We start from the raw sequence: 19,952 nt of genomic DNA, 5'->3' as shown, positions 1-19,952 counted from the left end.
GAGATTCCACTTTGTCAATTTTATTATTTATGATCATCCAATCTAATTATTTTGGATTGTCCGATTGGGAATGTTTATAAAGCAAGCACGAGTGAGCGAGCATATTTTTATTTTAAAAGTATGGTCTCGATGATGCACGAGCAGGTCTAAGTTTTATGGTCTCAGTGTACGAGCAGGATTGAGTAAGCAGATCTAAGTTTTATGATTATATTCTTTTAGGAAGTGCCTAGATAGGTAAAATTATATTAATTATCAATTATACATAGGTGAAATACAATGTTAAATTACCATACCCCTTCATATCTCAATGTTAGGGATGCAAGGCTACTACCCATTAAACTTGGTGATCTCTACTGGTTTCTACCTTAGAGAGGAGTAGCATAGAGGTGCATAGTAGGCACGAGTCCTATGATGTCTGTTGATTCAGGGCTTTGATTAGTTTTATAATTACATTCTTTTATTAGGAAGTTCTTAAATAGGTGAAATTATATCAATTACCACTTATCCACATGTAAAATTATATAGCAAGGTTGCTTGCTTGGCACACTAAGTGGTGGCTCTTCTCTGGACAGTATGTCTGGAGTCCTCAATGCTCATAGTGCAACACATGTATGAATAGATAGAATGGAGTGGAACACAAGTGACAAGATTGCAAAAGGAGCAAGAAGGCTGGAAAACACCAAGAAACTGTTACATGCCCTTCATGCACACTCAATAGAGGTCACAGTGAATAGGACGACACATATGCTCACGTTGATAATAAGTGACTACATCACCCAAGTCTAAGGCTACAATATAGTATAAAGGATGAAGTATGAAGATGAAGGATGTCCTTTAGGATGAGTTACAGATACACTCAATGCTCTCCTATCAGTATGTATCTCACATCTATGTTTGGTGTGCACATTTGTAAAAGGCACCTATTATGAGGAGAAGCCATTGGTGCACACGTATTTGGTGGGAGCCCCAGATTAGACGTCGATGGGGTCATTATTGTGACCATTCATGATGGCTAGGAGATGGTTAGGGGTAAAAGCATTATCTGGGGATCGGGGGGTGTGCCCTTAGTCTGAAGGTATGGAGAATATTCCCAAGGATACCTAAGTTCATTATTAGTGGGTGGTGGATGGTTGGTGGATAGTTGGCTGTGTTCTTAATGTGCAAGCGGTGACCATGTCCATACTGTGTAACCATCCGCGTCTATCACACCACTTGCAGTACTTGATGCGTAGGCGATGACCATGTCCATACTGTGTAACCATCCGTGTCTAGTACACTACCTGCAGTACTTTATATAGACACAATTATCACAAGATAGGATATCCAATGCTTGTGAGTATCCACAATCTCCACCCTTATTAATTCCTCTATCTAGAGTTTACCTAGATCACCATCTAAGCTCTACTTGACAGCACATGGGTGTGGAGAATACCATCACATTGTACGTCTTAGAAATTTTAAATTCTCTATCTATTGCATTGTCCATTGCAACTAGAGTCTACCTCGATTGCCATCTAAGCTCTACTTGGAGAGCGCATGAGTGTGGACAATGCCATCACATTATCTCAATTTTGTTTTTAATTCTCTATCTATTGCATTGTCTATTGCACTTTGTTTTGCTATCTATCTTTCCACCACTGTACCTATATTCTCATATGGTTTCACAGATTAGGTGCTCTTTCGCAAAAAGAGTGCATAAAGTCTAGTCTTTTTTTTTTTTTTGCATAGAATACTAGGAGTGATGACTTCTAACTCTACGGGGTTGCAGTTGCACACCAGTCTTGCACATTCATCCACTAGCCTTCCCAGAAGGCAAGCTTGATGGGACAAACTATACTGTGGTGGAAATTAAAAATCAATGCAATTTTAGACTCTTATGAGCTTCTACAAACTATTATGGAAATGGATGCAGAACCAATTAGAACCCTTGACCTTGATAATAGTGCAAACATACTTCTACGAGATGCTACACTTCTTCGAGCATAGAAGAGGTGCAATGCTAATGCACTTTATGCCATCATCACCAACAACATAAGTGATTTTGTTCTTACTTTGATTCAACATACAACTAAGGAATTAGAGGCTTGGACCATATTGAGGAATCACTATGATACCTAGAATCCAACTAGGATTTAGAACCTAGAGAATCACCTTGCACTGAGAAGCTTACTGAAGCATAATTTTATCATGTGGATCAAAAATCTGCAGGATCATGTTGTTGTGGGGATTACAAAGACCAGTGAAGAAATAGCTTGGAGATGCATCCAAATTCTTCCACAAAATTATGATGGCTTAGTCACAATATAAAACACTCAAGTTAGAGTTTCACCTTTATCATTTGAATGCTTTAGTGCTATGTTGCTTTCAGGAGGAGATGTGGTTGAAGACCTGTGATGGCGGTGATGTTACATTTTTGAACAATGCTAAAGGCAAAGGTGCGGTATCTGCTCATGATAAGAAGACAAATCCAAAGAAGAATAAGTTTTAAGAGAGCTATTACTAATGTGACAAGAAGGGTCACGTTATCAAAAACTATAGAAAGAAGCAGGATGATAAGAAGAACGACACCCTAAAGTCTTCATGGAGGGGAAAGGAGTTAGTTAACAATGCCGAGACTGAGCTTGAACTTTGGGTCACCATTAAAGAGGTATGCTCATCTTCTTAGGCTCTAGTTGTTGGTGATTAATGGATTTTGGATAGTGGAGCATCTTGACACATGACCAGTAGAAAGGATTGATATAGTTCTTGGGAGCCTCTATAGAAACTCATCAATGTTGCTGTTGAAAATAATGCTAAATGTCCAGCTGAAGGTCTGGAACCATATCTTTTGTGGCATCTATAGGTGAAGAGAAGAAGTTGTCTAGTTGTTCTCTCTGTACCTCAAATCAAGAGAAATGTGGTGTCTGATATTGTGGACTTAAAGTACGCTTCAAGAAAGCTAAAGGAGAAATTCTAGATGCTGTTAACAAGGTAGTCAGCAAAGGATTAAGGCACAATAATATGTACAAGCTCAGTGTCCTTACACAGTAGACAAGATCATGAGTAGGCTTTGGCACATGAGTGATTTGGTCACATCGTATTTTTTCATGTTGAAGAAAATGTAGAAAAATGGAATGGTAGGCTAATTTGCCTACGTTTTTAGAATTGCAAGAACCATGTGAAGCTTGTATGATGGGCAAGTAACAACACAATGTACTCCCACAGGAGATCAATAGAGCAAAGATGATTACAATATTGGGAGGTGATCTTTGTGGTAAGATGTCTACTACTGCATTGGCTTACTTTATGCTATTAATCTACAATTACTATAGGAAGATGTGGGTTTATTTCCTTCAAGATAAGGTTGAAGATTTTGGCAAAATAGTGACACAAGCTTGTGGAGAATGAGACAAGAAAGAAGGTGAAAAAATTCTATATAGATTGAGGAGGAGAATTTCTTTAGTAGAATTTGATGGCTTCTCCAATGAGAATTGCATTAAGCACCAACTCACAACTACTCACACACCTCGAAAAAATGGTGTTGTAAAATGGCATAATCGAACCGTCATGGTCCGATGCATGTTGAAAGGGAAAGGGTTACAAGACACTTTCTAGGCCGAAGTAGTAAGCACATCAATTTACATCCTCAATACGAGCTACACAAAGGCACTCAAGGGTATCACACCGCAGGATGCCTACTTTGGTAAGAAACGTTCATCGTCCATCTCAAAACATTTGGCTGTGAATGTTATATACATGTATCTGATGCATCTAAGAAGAACCTAGCCAAAAGTAAGAAGTGTATCTTTTTTGGATATAGTCAGGAGTCAAAGGCTTTTATTGACTCTATGATTCAGAGGTAAAGAAGATACTAACTAGCCGATATGTGGTGTTTGTGGAGCAGCCACACTAAGTATAGAGGAGACAGGACCATCCACTCTATCATTGCTAGAGAAATAATCTACCATGACCCCAACCCACCAAGTAGTTCCTCTCAAGGAGGAGGAGTTTTCAGAGGATGAAGACGTCTTCCACATCACACGAGCCTGCTGCTACACTACACACAGAACACCACTTCCAAATTGGGCACAACAGCTCTTTGATGAGCATAACCCAAGACCTCAGATGCCATAATCTTCAGCAAATGGACATGCATATCAAGGAGAATAGAGGGGTAGATAAGAGCATCTGATCTCACTGTCAACATGGCCTTAATGGCTGAGATAATGGGAAAAGTGAAGGAGCTAGCCACATTAGACAAGCCTTGGCACATCCAAAGTGTAAAGCCACGATGCAATCTTAGTATGATAGTATCATAAAAAATAATACTTGAGAGCTAGTTGATTGACCACCAAACAGAAAGGTAATCCGTACCGAATGGGTTTGGAAAGATAAGTATAAGGTTTAAGGCTCACTTGAAAAATACAAAGCTAAGTTGGTTGCACATGGATTTTCATAGGTGGAGGGTTTTGACTTTGCTAAAACCTTTGCTCCAATAGCTCACATGACAACTATTAGGGCAGACTTGCCTTAGCTGCTCATAAACAATAGCCAAATTTTCACATGGATGTCAAATCGACATTTTTGAATGGTTATTCGGGATGAGATTGCAAAATGGAACGGGTGTTCGCTTTCAGGGTCAAGAAGGAACGGGCATTTGGGATGAAGCCAATTGGAATGGTCGTGGTAAGGTGGTGCCACGGGGTTAACTTCAAGGTTGGCATGGGTGTTCGCTTCCGGCTCAAGAAGGAAAGGGCGTGCAAGTTTATGAGCCGATTAGAATGGATGTGGCAAGGTGGAAAAAGGAACTTGAATGGGCATTCTCTCCACCATGAGGAGCGAACGAGCATGGCAAGGCTTAGAACGGATATGCAAAAGTTGGAATGGACATGCGCTCACAAGCGTACGGCCGTAGCACTATCAGGGAGGGGTTTTTCAAATTTGACTGGCCTGCAGTAGGTCTGACAGTACAAAATTCTTCTTATTTAAATGCACTTCAATGCACATGAGGCTTAATTAAATGAAATAAAACTAATTTTAATGCTCCTGCCAAATTTAGGCAGCAAATCTACCAGATTTGGGTTGCAAGCAGAAGGAACGGGCATTCCTTGAACTTGCCACACGGATGTTCGACTCTTAGAGATGCTTGGCAGAATGGAATTTTGCATGGGAACCTCTCCAATTAGCAACTGATTCAGACACCTTCCCAGGGTCTTTTGATGTTTTTGTTTTTACAACAAGGAGCTAGAGAGCTAGTCTCTAGCTACTTATTGTGCATGGTTTAAGCTAATGGATCGAGATTAATTAAATGATTAAATAAAAATGCAAACATGATGAAAAACCCATAAATTGAAAATTGCTTGAATGTTGAGGGAAAATAGGGGCACTTACTTTCTTCTTCCCAACTCTCGGGGTGAAGACTCGAATGCTCCAATGCTCAATCAACAATCAAACCTCCAAGTAATCTCCAACAAAACACAGAACAAATAATGTTAATCAATCAGCTGGTGGATTTGCATCCCAACCGGGCAAAATCAAGCTCTAGCTAATGAATCAAGTAGAGGACCCTAAGCCAAATGCCAATCCCCAGTTGCGGTGCCAAAGATAGTAATGGTTTAATATTCTACCTTACAAAGACAAGAGAGAAGAAGAAGAGAGTTCTTGAAAGGGTCGAATCTGGTGATTTGCTCTTGGCCAACCCTATGAGGGTTAACTCCCTGATGTGAGGCTCCTAGGTGATTCTACACTCTCTTTGTGTCACCCAAAGAGAGATCCAAGCAAGCTAGGTAGGAGCAAGAGGGAAGGAGCTATGGAGAGCTCAACCTCCACCTCATGCCAATCGTATTATACAAACAAGACAAGGTGGAGAGGAATGAGAAGCGAGATAAGGAGAGAAGGGAGAAAAACACCATTCCTATTCACATACACCAATAGTCACAACAAGCAAGCAAACTACCATAAGCTCAAGAGAGAGTGAGAGGGAAAGAAGGCAAGACTCAATTGAGACAAATTGGATTGTCCCTTTTCATATTTCATAAAATGTCTTACATACATGAGCTTACTTTTTACAATGGCCGGCCACCCAGTTATAAATGCGGGCCCAAAAATAGTCTTCCTAGTTTAACTAGATCTGTGTACATCAATTCCTTATGACCGACATTACACAAGACGTAAGCTCGATCATCCCTTGTCTCATTTACAATTGCCGCTTAGCACGGTTACAAAAACGATGGATTACAAAGGTAGTGTGGTAACCGTGCAAAGGTCATGTTAACCATAGTGGTTAACAGTCACACAGTTTTAAATGTTAGGATGGCTTTATCCATCCATTAATATATGTGGAGCGTCTAATCACCTTTTGGTTGCAAAATGTCTGCCATAGGATCTCCAATGTTCTCAGTCTCCTCTCCACCAATGCAACTACTCCCTACTTGTGTCACTTGCCTACAAATCCTATTCTACAAGTTGTCATCCTAGGTTCAGAAGTAGAATGAGTAGTGTGGCTGATGTAGTAGACTGGGCATGGGATGTAATGGGAGTATTATAAACAAACAACACACATACAAAACATATGTTACATCATTTAATTTTATTAAACCTCATGAAATATTAATTACTCACTTATCTTATCTATAATCTTAGGTTGTTCTTACAGAAGTAATACAGACATATATTGTTGATAAATATTATTGACTCTCACTTATATCATTGAAAAATATCCATCTCTTCATCTGGAGCTATAATTTTTCCATGTCCAACCACCATGGGTAATGATCCCTCTCAATACTAGAAATATCCTATACATAGACTCAACATGCATAAGAATAAATAGAAGACTTTGGCATAATGAGAACTCAAAGGTAACACACTTACTCTTCCCAACTATAAGTCTTCATAAATATATGAGAGTGTGTCATTACAAGCCCATATGGTTGCAAGAGGACACACACTCCTGTAACATACCTCCGAGATTAACTAAGCTGTGATTAAAGATAATCTTAAGTTTTGGATGCTACATATTTCAATAAATGAATTCCAGCAAGTTTTCAGTAGTTTTTTAGCAGTAAAAATTCTAAGTGTTAAAATTAAGTGAAAATTCAAGATTGCTTTTTCAATTAGTTAGTGTGCTCAAAGAAAGCCTTTAAGTGTTTAAATAGACATTAAATCAAAATTTGATAAAAAATAAAATGTGACCTATTTTTGGAGTTAACTTTCACATATAACAGATGCGTTCTGGTAATTTTAAGTACCCACATGACTAGTATCTGATAACTGTGCATGAAGTTATACATGTTGCAGATTGTAGCCCTGATAGCAAATTTGAGAGGCTTACCAAATCTACAAACAACTCTTTCACAACTTTTGGAGAGTAGACATGGATTCCCAAAATCAATCAAGACATCAAAAAATATATCAAGGAAATACACAAACACTCATTCTATTATTTTTCTTTAAATTCTTTTGATATGAAATAAATAAATCGATAAGTGTATACGAGAGAATCTGAGTTAATATAGGATACTTAACAATACGTAATTCTTAACTTTCTTAATTATACATGGTCATCCAGGTCTATGAGACTTATAGTATACACACTTTTGGTGGCGTAAAGAGTTAGAAGATAGAATATTTGACTAGTTTATAACTAGATTCTAGGAATAACTTTCATTAGGAACTATTTTGCAAAGAGTTTATCTGTCCGTGTGTTAGAAATCATATTTTCAGATAAACACAAAAGTTTTAGAGAGGACAAGAATCTCTACAAGAGTGTAAAGAGACTATAGAAAGCCAAATCCCTTTTATTTTTTAATTATTAGAGTGCAAAGTAGGGCACTTAGCTATTTTTGGCAGTTTTATGTTGAAAACACAACTTTGGCTATTTTGAATACTCTCAAAGAAACATTAGAACTCATTTTTAGAGAACCATCACAGAGACGTGCTTTATAGAGCATTAGAAGTCCTAAAACTCTGTAGTTTTGACTTTTCTTTAATTCCAAATAGATTGGAAGATATTACTCTCCCAAAGAGACCAGTTATTAGGCTTTGCCTTAGAAATTGCTATCAAGATTGACTATCTTATCTATATAGACCGGATGGACCAACGCATAAGCATAGTTAAGACTTAGCTATAGTGACTAGAGATGAACTCGCTCGTTAGAACATGATAATTAATTATGTTAAGAACAAGGATTCCCGTGTGACTTAAAAGATAAAGAGAAGGTAAAGATTGTTTAAATGAAAAGTTTGTTTTATACTTGAAATTGATTGTGAGTGATTTGAATATGCATGCCTTGAAAGATTATGGACTAGAGATGAGTATGAGATGATATGTATAAGTTATGATTGCTTTGTTTTGAGATGAATGATTGATATGCACGCGTATGATTGATTGATATGCATGTATATGGTGAGACTCGACAGAGATTTTCAGATTCGGACCGGCCGTCCTTAGACAGGGAATGTTGGACAGAGAATGAGATTTATGCCCTCTGGGAGCCATGTGGTAGAACCTAGAGGACGAGATTCAGAAAGAGGCATACCCGGGATAGCCGCGATGTCCAGTGTGGAGGTTGGGTGGACGGGCATCGAAGAAAGCCCTTTGATCATTATGACTAACCATGTTTTCAAGCATGGTAATAATGATAGAAATCTTGAGATAGACACATACATTGTGATTGATTGAGATGCTATGCTGTAATTAAGAGAGATTTATATCATGTGAATGTTTGTTTGAGATTACATGATTCTTTGCTTATGTGATAAGAACCTTGGATATGGCATGCATGCTTGTTTTCTATTTGAGAAGGTTGATTTGATTATATTGCTATGTAGAAATAGCAGGATTAAGTGAGTTTAATGTTTTCTTAGATTAAGTTGTACGATTAAGATATGGTTAGAGTTGGGACCATCATAGTTGGTATCAGAGCCTAGGTTGGGCAGTCCGTACTTAAGCTGATGTTGCAGGTCTTGGGTGATACATATTATTTTCTATTTTTGTGATACAACTAGAAGTATCTTTTCTTTGAAAAAGCTTTTGTCAATTTTTTGTATACTCACAAGATGGCTCACAAATCTATTTTATGATGAGAAGGGAAATTTTATATAGAATAAGAGACTATAGATGGGTCACATATCTGTTTCCAGAGATGATAGAAAAGGTGCGACATGATTTCCTTTGTATACGAAGGTTCATAAACTAATGAGTGCAAAAACAAGCAGCATCACATGAGGTGCGTGAGAGATTAACTAAAAGAGATCAAAAAACAAGGCAAAATTTACAAGAGAATGTACGTGGATTTTCAAGTAATGACAACGCTCGTGGAGCAAGAGGTAAAGCTGCTGCAACTATGGCCGAGGAGATTGAAGAATATGCACTTGTCCATGCTGTTGTTTATACAGGTAAGGTCGAAAACTAAGATTTAATTAACATTCCTATCAAGATTGCAAATAGTGTATTTCAAGTGTTGATTGACTCCGGATGCAGCCATAGTTTTCAATCACCCCACGTGGTAAAACAATTAGAAATAACTTAATTTTATCAAAAGAAGCTTATGGTAGAGCTTGCTTTGAGAAATCAACAGACATGTAAGGAGTATGCCTTTCGTATAGATGACCTCAAGTCAAAGTGGCTTTTCATGAGGTTCTGACCGCATGCAAAAGCGGCGGAAAGCCTTCTTGAGACTTTGGAGGCTTGGCCCTTTCCTCACAAATAGAGGCAGTGACCCCATTTGGCATTACAGACCACCTGTATGTTCCCCCCCCTCCCCATGTATGAGATAGCCTTCTCCTCACAAAGCGGCCAGCCGGAGGAGAAGCATCTCTTTCCCTTTGATCATTTGTCTCCAGCTCTTATATGAGGTAAGACTGTATTTAGCTCGTTGTGGTTGTACTTAGCCCTTTGCGGCCGTTTTTCTTTAACTAATTGAAGGATCTTTTTCTCGGAAAAAAAAAGAATTCTTCGAAGATTGGTCCGTAGACTTCCCTTCTGATGTGCTAATCATCGACGCAGAGAACTTCCTTTTATGTTTGTTCCCCTACTCGGTTACAGTCTTGGTTTTGGAAGAGACCATCATATCATCATAAATTCACGTAGAGTGAATGGTTCCAGCGATGCAAAGAAAACGAACAGCTCTAAATCAGAACAAAATAGACTATGACATAAACTCATACTCTTCTCCTCTCTACCTACCGACTTGCACACCCTCAAGGCACGCTCTGATACCACTGTCAAACCTCCAGGGTCTCCTCGTAGGACATACCTGCAACAAGACTCCAAACCTGCAAAACAAAGCCACAAAACCATAAAGGGGGCGTAGGCCTGACTCACCACCCAACCACGGCAGCCGTGGGCAAAGCCCACAAGTCTTGGTTGTCCCCACCGAGCCACGAGTTGAGCTAGCTAGCTAGACGTACCAACCAGCCTCTACCCCATGACGTCCCATACCGCCATGAGGCTACCCTCGAGGGCCTCCAGACTGCTGTCGACCTCGGCTGCATGAAGCAGGTGCACGTCTGCACTAGATCCAAGCTCCTGACCACAAAGCTTTGGCATAGACTCGTGAGACTCTAACTGAATGACTAACCCTGGCCACCCTTTTATAGGCTCTTGGCCGATCACCGGGCATACACACATGGGTGCCTGCCCATCAGTCCATCCCCAGCCCAGCTCGCCAATCTGCGTGCCTGGCTCAAAGCTACCCCAAGCCTCGAAGCCAGTCTTATGTGCCTACTACACACGGTAGATACCCTCTATGCACATGACAGGAGTGGTCAATGGCACTGAAAAGAGGCCAAATAGAGATCTAGATCTTATTCTAAATGGACTAATCTAGACTCCAAAGCTTTATCTCTCATCATTTGTGGGCTAGGTGATAGCCAAATTCATTAGGTGAGCTCAACAAAGACTTCTAATTAGGCGTGGCTTAGGCTCAAATCCATTTTTGGGCAAACCAATGCAGCTGCCAAGTTCTTAAGGAAGAAACTTTACAGGATGAAAAAGGCTGACAAAACTAGAGTTGCTTCTCATGTCAATGATATTAGATGTATGTTTTAGGAACCTGCATGTTGTATACTCATGGTAGTCAACCCACAAGACTATATAACTATCAACTCCATTATGCATAGTATAGACTAGATACTATGACATCCCCACTAACGTCATCAATGCCCAATAGTGGGTGTAGAACTCTGTATCAAGATATGCTCTCACACACGCACTCCACACACACACACACACACACTCTCTGTGTTTATGGTTATGTCTAAGTGGTGACTCTTCAGCATATTCCATTGCTCATTGGTCATACCTCATCTTAATCTAAGTGATTGCATGTGTTGTTTCATTCGTGTGAGTTATCTTACGTGATAATCATCTTCATTGTTTGATTCACTTAACCATTGCCAAGCTTAAGCTCACACCATGTCTTTTAACACCACTCTCACTGGATGAAGAGTAGTTAGTGCCAAGAATAATCTCATGTGACACATTTCAACAATCTCCATCCTGGCTAACTAGAACAAAAAACGCGATCTCCCTCCTCATCCTGATCGGACAAGGCTAACACCTGTAATGGCACTCTTGTCCTAGAGAAAACTCCCAGTCACCTAGGATGATGTTGATTGTGACTCATGAGGTATAGGTGCATCAATTTGATCGATCCGTCTAAGATTCCCTCTGAGATGCTAGGTAGATGCAAGTCTCCAATCCATAGGAAGACTTTTAAAAGTTTTCTAAGCAATAATTGTCAATGCACATGTCTCCCAACCAGGCTACTGCATATATCCAGACGCACCCAAAGGTCACCCAACCTCATCTCTAATGAGGTCATTCCACATAATGGGCTGTCTATCAGCCTCATCCTCTGATCTAGGAAACCTCTGTCTCAAAAAAGGTCTCATGCTACTCCAGGCTAGGCTCTGATAATGGCAGCTATAAGTGGAGAGGAAGGTGCCCTATACTCTACCTTAGTGAAGATGAAACATGAACTAAGCATCCAATCTCCACCACCATGAGGTGTACAATCGGAAATGTGAGACATAAAGAAATTCTTCCAAGGCTCAATGCCTGTGTTGCATGCGTGGAAGCCTTGCTATACTTGATCCAACCCTAAGCTTTAAGCCTACTGATTAGGAACACTACTGCAAAAGCAATGAATAGACAGCAGAGAGGAGAGAGAGAGATGAACTGTATTTTCAGTATATTACTATGGTACAAAAAGATGTAAATGACTGTACAACTAGTCTATGGCCTTTGGCCTTCCCATAATGGTAAACAAAAGATCCTATCTAGACTGACTATGATCTGCCCCTTAGGTGGGGATCATATGATTGTGACGTTGTGCAGACCTAGCCTTTTATAGGCTCTATATGCACAAGTCGGCCAGAATAATAGCTGTTGGTCAATTCCATTTGTCCACAACAGAGATTATTTGCTAATAAACCCTGAATGATCATGTCGGCCAGCCCTGATGATGCCCATATCTGAATACCTGCTCTCGGCCAGCTTTCTGATGCTTGATGCTTGTCGACTTGCTGCTTCTTCCATGCCTGAGCCTGCTAGTGCCCTAAATCTACCCGAAGATTGTTGCCTAATGAGGGAATAGCTATGTCCACATGTGTGCACGTGACATTCCCTCCTGCTACTAAACTTGATGACGGGTTGGAGAATTGTCATCCTTCCTCCCTGGACTACTGACTTTGTACTTTGACTGCTTGACTTCTGATACTTTTCTTGAAAACCCTGTCATGTTTGAGGACTGTGGGTCTATTCCACTTTGTCCCCATGCCTGCAATCCCTTTCCCTTAACGTAGCTATGGTCTCCTGCTAAGAATAATCACGCATGATGCTCCCCCTTTGGAACTGATCTGAGAGCCAATGGTATACTCCTTTGAACACACTACTCCCAGGGAATGCTTTCCTCTGGCTTTGCTTTCTGCAGACCACCTCATAAATGGCATTCTTCCATGGATCCGTGCACCTTTCTTGGGAAAGCTGAGTGCTTAGATGGCTAAGTCTGAATGCTCTGATACCTATGTTGTTACTTGAACACACACACATGCAGGGCACGTGCATAGGCACATGGTACAGTGCACAGGCATATGGTACACACTTCCCTCTGTTCCTTTTTCTCCTCTTTCTCCCCTCCAGGTCTTTCTACATCCCTCCACAAAATGGGCAGTGAAAATTGTCAGCATGTTATTCTAGTCATTGTGCCCTAGTGTTGAAAGTCATATGCAGATTGCTATAAGCAAAACAACAGTCCCTATAGCCTAGCATAACACATATTATGTGACTTCTTGATAGGTCACATGTGGCTATTGAGCGGCTGGGTCACAAATAGCGCGCACGCACGCACACCCCCCCCCCCTCACATGCCCTGCATGTGTGTGTGTGTGTGTGTGTGGCTATTGAGCGGCTGGGTCACAAATAGTGCGCACGCACGCACACCCCCCCCCCCCTCACATGCCCTGCATGTGTGTGTGTGTGTGTGTGCCCGCGGCACACACACTGAGCTCACAAACACAAATGCACATGCACGCAAGGACACATGCATGTGCATGCAGGACACACACACACCCATGTGTGTGCATGTGCACACATGTCATTGATGACAATTATCATGTTAAACATGTGAAAGCCAACAACTGTAGAGATACCGATGAATGTGTGGAGATAAAATGTAATAGCATGTGAATTTCGATCAAGACAAACCTTTAAGCAGGCAACATAGAAATCTTGGAAGAATGTAATAAAACCCCTGTTTTGCCATACTAGCAATCCCTCCATGCCTTTTCTTCCCTTAGACCTAGACCGTGCTACAGTCTTTGCACCTTCAAAAGCAGCGGCCCCAACCCCAGCAGAATCATCTTGTGTGGCCTGTTGCTGCAACATTTCATCCACTGCCCTATCCTCAATAAGATCAGTAGATGCTGACCTTATGTTTGCAGCCATGTGGTTTATGAATTTAACAGTGTGTGCAGCTCGTTTCCATCTACTGCGAGCATCCATCTTGAATGGAGCAACCAAAGGGGAGGCTTCTTTATGAGAAACACCAACCTTTGCGTCTGAAACATGAGTGGATTGCAATAGTGCAGCACCTTCAGAGCTTTCCCCCCAACTTTCCAGAGTAGACAAGCCGGAATGAGAAGCATCAAAAGATTGCAATGCTGGAGAGCTATCGACTTCCTCAAAAATTCTGTTTTGAGGAAACATTGCAACAGTGTAGGTCCCACATGTGAAAGAATCGTCTGCATGTGAATCCAACGTAGAGGTTTTCCTGACTACAAGAGGCATTCTATCGACCTCCCGTACCCCATCAGCAGACAGTATAACTTCTTGAACCTCTCCCTCCTTTAAGGAGCCAACAACTTCATCTGAAGTCGGTCCAAAGTTTGCATATATAAAGGGGTTATTACGGGGAACATGTGAGATGTCTTCTTTGTCTGTGAATGATCTGATACTTCCTCCTAGCTCCCACATGCTAGCACCCCCTTCAACCATTGAGGCGCCGTTAAGTGCCTGCCCTGAAAATCCTGCCTGAGAAACCTTCCTATCTTTGCCAACAAAGGTAGCATGTTTGCTTGCTTTGAAGAAGCTGTTATCAGAATTGACTACTATGCCTTTCTTCGTCCTCCTCCTCTCTACTTTGGAATGATGCCCATGTTCAGTTAACAAATCCCGGCCTTTTTCCTCCATGTGTGCTAAACCAGTCACTCTATCATAGATCACATTGCTGAGAAGAATAAAAGCCTCCAAAAAAGTGAAAATTGAAAATTCATGGATCAAGCGGGTGAAAGACTGGAAAAGAAATATAAAACTTTTGCAATAACCCCTTGTATATTTTTTTTGAAAACTCAGCGTACAAATTTAAATGTTAAACAATTTTCCTTTTTTTTTCACCGCAACTGATCTGGCTACCCTGAATGACATTCATTAAAGAATTCAGGTTTAAAACTTACTTAGTTATTCTGAGTCCCAAATGGCCTTTCCATAGAAGAAAGCTCAACACTTCAGATGGGAGCATCTGAAAAGCTCCATAATAGCTGCACCTACATATGATCCGCGCACCGACCGGTTGTAGATTGGCCAAAATAAAGTGATTCTATATTGCCCGCATCAGCTGTTCAGGGTTCCTGGAAGTCAAGTTTTTTTGTACAATTATCTCTACGCTTGCCCTAATCAGCTGAGTACTGTTTTAGAAGGCAAAATAAGGGCTGGATCTTTCTCTGATATGCTATGTGCAGAGGGCGACAAAATACTGTAAAAGAGATTTTTCAGATTTCGATTATGTGAAAAATACCTTTAAAATTGCCCTGATCAGTTGCTTGGGGTTGCCGAGACGAGCAAAACACCTCTGAAACTTGCCATAATCAGGTGTTTAGGGTTAACATAGGGCCAAAAAAGGGCCTAATTGCAAAAACAAGCGATGCAGGATATGGCGATTAGAACTTGCACACAACAAATTCTGCTCTCAAGAGGAAAAGCGGGTCGCAACGGATATGGAAAGTACTGCACATGAGCACTCACAATCTACATCTCAAACGAACGTTGACTTCAAATGCTCTATGCATCCTTTCCTTGTAAAATTTTGATGGAAACAAAGATCCTACTTTTTAACCTTTAGCCTTTAACCTTTGATGGAAACAAAGATCCTACCTTTTAACCTTTAACCTTTACATGGAAAAGGGGTAATTAATAATTAATACCTAGTGGCACCCTTGGAAAATGCAAAGGCATAGATCCTATCTTTTAACCTTTACATGGCAAAGGACCTAGGGGCACCCTTCTCTCTTTTGGAAAATGCAAAGGCATCGACCTCTAAGTCTCGTGACCAATGATTTTCTTGAGGGTAAAATTTTTCTAACTCGACTTACAAGACGTGTACCAAAGCCTAGTCTCATGCGAATCTAATCATCAAAACCCTTTCTACTTGTAGATTGTTCACCTAAGAAGGTTTCGTGTCATTGTGTGATAACTTGTATCAATCCGTATACGTTGTCACATAACTAAACATTAAAGTGATGATAAGTTATCACCAGCCTAGCAACCAAAATCTAGTTTCTACCTAAGGGAAACCTTCTCTCTCTTAACTGCAAAAGCATTGGCCTCTCTCTCTAAGAATGTGATGCCTCATATTTCACATCTCATTTGTGGGTGGTGAATTAGGTAAAGTAGACCTAGATATGTAAATACGTTTCACTGTGTTGAAAGCTTCTTTTTAAGGTGTTGCATTTAGAATTTGGGAAAGTGTTGAATGGAGAAATTTGGAGTAGAATCATTATGATCCCAATCCATCTCGGTCTCGCCAAACAATACTCTGAAGTAGGTGTACAAGCCATTTTGTGCTACCTTTTATGTTTGGATTTCCATGTTGACTTTTTCATGCTAAAGGATGAGATGAAGGAACTTGGACGAGAATTGTGAAGCCAAAATCATAGAGCTCGTCTCACAATCTCTTTCTTGCTCTCTCTCCTCTTGTCTTCTTTTCTCTTTCTCTCTCTCTTTTTTGTTTTCTATTTTTCCTCTCTCTCTCTCTCTCTCTCTCTCTCTCTCTCTCTCTTTTCTTTCTCTTCTTTCTACATACATATATACATATATACACATACATACATACATACATACATACATACATACATACATACATACATACATACATACATATATATATATATATATATATATATATATATATAAGAAATAATTTAAAAAATTAAGTTTTTTTAACACGTGGCATACATGACACTATGTCATCACATGGTACTTTCTTTCAGTTTGTTTTTGGATTTAAAAAAAAAACTATATGTACGTGTGTGTGTTACCATAAGTAGAGAATGTGCATGTATAAGCATGGGTGTGTGTATGTTACCATAAGTAGAGACTACGCACATGCAAGCGTGGGTGTATGTAAATGATATATGCACATAAGTGCATGTGAAGGCATGGGTGTATGTATGTGCTATGTGCATGTAGGTGCATTTGCATGTATTTAATTATTTGTTATTTTTAGTTTTATTTTAGGTTTTTTATTCGTTCCTAGGTATATGGAGTATCTAGTGCTAAGTTTAAGGGTGGCAGTGAGGGAGAGTGGATTGAAAATGCATTGGCTGAAAAGTATACTAGAATTGGAAAAGTTGAATGAAACTCGCATGTTAGCCATGCATGGTATGATGGTGGAGAAGTATAGACGTATGTAATGTTTTGACCACGGTCCACAACCTTAAGACAAAGGAACTTAAGGAAGGGGATTTACTGCTGATGTATAGAGTTAAGTCAAACAAACGGCAAAAACTAAAATTACAAGGGATATGACCATTTAGAGTCATGAAGCTGACTCAATAAGGGTCAATGCGTATCAAGACCATTGATGGAGTTAAAATGGAAGTTTCATCAATGGTAATAAACTAAAAAAGTATTATTGCCCATTGACTCTAGATACGCTAGCTCAGTAACATAAAAAGAAATAAAAGAAAACAAAGAAAGAAAATGTGAAAAGAGAAGTTCAAGAAGAAGCCAAGGCTAAGGAGGCTGAAGCAAAACTAAAACTAAAACACCAAAACTTGAAAACATGGGTCAAAATGGGATAACCTAAGCTAGAACTAACAAGGGCCAAAATTAAGAGTATACACTCAGGGATAGTTAGTTTTATTAGAGTTTTTAAAGTTTTTGTGTCAAACAAAAATAATCACTTTGCTGGAAAGGTATATCTTATGCTAGTAGGTACGATGATGGAGGAAGAGATGTTGATGGGAAGAGGTTGGATTATAGTGTATCGGGATGTACCATCAACAACTGGGCTCATAAGATGGCACAACTTGAACATGAAGGGATTCCATACACCATGCCACAAAACGACAAATTAACCCAAGAATTCCAAAAAGTGGTCACCAGTTTAGTACTCATGCTATCTACCCCTCAAAAGAAGATAAAAAGGAAAGCCCCAAAACAATAGACCAAAAAAAGAAGCAAGAAGAAAAATCCACTCAATAGGGTAAGTCTGAGAGCATTCCATTGCAAAAATAGTGGGTACCAAAAGAACTCTTAAAAGGAGCCAAGGGTACTATGAAGGATAAACATAGATTTAAGCTCCAAAACAATGTGAGAAAGTGAATATGAACATAACTATTGCTAAGGGAAAGCTTCTACCGACGACAAACCAAACACAAAAAAAGTCCAAATGGAAAGAACAAACCAGCACTATAAAAGGTTATGGATACTAGTAAAAGAACTTTGGAAGCCCAAGGATACTATCAAGGGAACATCAAAATCTGGGTTCCAAAGAAAAAAAAAGGTTGAAGAAGACTGAAACATGAAAACCAACCTCGAAAGGGGAATGTTCAAATGTTATAAGTGGCCCAAAACTATGCCCAATACTATGATTGAGAAGCCACAACAACCTATGTTAAAGCCACAAGAACCTATGTCAATGCCACAAGAACCTATGTCAATGCCACAACAACCTATGTTGAAGCCACAACAAACTGCCCCATAATAACCTATGTCAAAGCCACAACAACCTATGTTAAAGCCACAAGAACCTATGTCAATGCCACAAGAACCTATGTCAATGCCACAACAACCTATGTTGAAGCCACAACAAACTGCCCCATAATAACCTATGTCAAAGCCACAAGAAACGTAGGTAAAAATTGCACTAGCCCAACAACATGGAGTAAAAATAGGAAATCCCAATGGATGCTTGCTCCAAGGGCAAGGGAATGATGGCAAAAACACAAGAACACAATTCGGAGTTCAAGTTGTTACCACAAGAACCTGCCAATGAGTCAATGGAAATCTTGATAAAATGGATGGAATGGGAATTCCTATGCTCTAAAGAGGACCTACTAGGTCTACAACACCACCACCCACCACGTCAAGAACAATCTCAAGGTATGCTTGGCATAAACTGTGTGCTTAAGACAAGACTGCTCCTCGGAAGGACTAACATACTAACTTCCTCCTCACTTCTAGAGCTGATGTTGTTGCGCACAACAAATTGGAAGTTAGGACTAACCTAAAAACTTCCTCTTAATTGCTAGCTGATGTCATTGAGCACCAACAAATTGGATGAGGAGACTCTGGTTAAAGCTTTGTTATTTCACACCCGTGCTTGAAGTCAACCATTATGTGTTGTTTATTACTACATGTTTAGGTCATCCTAGGATCACCCCTAACTTTATAATTACGGTTGATATCGATGATAATGGGCGTCATCCCGTGGTGTTATCGAGTTGCATGATCTGTTAAGTGTTTTTGTTGCGTGATTCCATTATGTGATCAAAAGGAGTGATTTTGTTATGTGATTCCTATACACGATTCCATTACGTGATTTCGTGGTAGTATTAAAAGTCATGATTTGGCTCCATGACTATATGATGAGATTATGACATTACTTTCAATGTCCAATTAGGGTTTGCCACATGGCACCCAACAACCTTCCATTTATGACTTGGCCTTAAAATGTCACCAACCATGATTTTTACACGTTTTTCTTTGAAGTTCTGTGTTGTGAGCAATGTGTGTGGCTACATCTCCATCATCGTGTTTTCTTGACTTCACTCTCACACAACTACCTGTTGTGTGAGCAAGTAGGAACGTCACCTAAACTTGTGCAAGGTCTATGGTTTCTTATCCTCTCTCCACAATGTATGTCATGATTTGTGCGTGTTCTTGGTCAATGTCATCAAATATCCCTTTCTGTCTATGTTCAAATGGATATTGGATGTATTTATAAAAGTAGCCCATTCTGTTGAAGTAGACACAATCCACAATATTTTCAAAAAAAAGAGAACCACTCAAAACAACCAATAAAAACTTCAAAAATAGAAGGAAAATCATGTCCTATGACTGCATAATCACGTTGCCTACTCAAGTAGGTAAAAAATTACATGTATCTCCCTTAGTTGTCTAGTTGACCTTGCCAATTAACCAATTGCACTAGCAATGCTTCAAAATGACTTCCATAATTCGACTCAAA

General features: G+C 39.8%; 1 protein-coding gene across 1 annotated transcript in view; it reads right to left on the bottom strand.

The window, feature by feature from the left end:
* Positions 1–14,955, bottom strand: part of LOC147635312 (uncharacterized) — a 112,776-nt gene extending 97,821 nt beyond the window's left edge. Inside the window, exon 1 of the mRNA XM_086802555.1 lies at positions 14,938–14,955. The gene's annotated coding sequence lies outside the window, so the exon portion shown is untranslated. The remainder of the gene's footprint in view (positions 1–14,937) is intronic.
* Between the last annotated feature and the right edge of the window lie 4,997 nt (positions 14,956–19,952).

This window comes from Cibotium barometz, chromosome 9, assembly GCF_041138505.1.
Source record: "Cibotium barometz isolate CiBa-2024 chromosome 9, ASM4113850v1, whole genome shotgun sequence".
Taxonomy (NCBI): Eukaryota; Viridiplantae; Streptophyta; class Polypodiopsida; order Cyatheales; family Cibotiaceae; genus Cibotium; species Cibotium barometz.
Note: the sequence above shows the minus strand (reverse complement) of the source record. Positions and strands in the feature narration are given on the sequence as shown.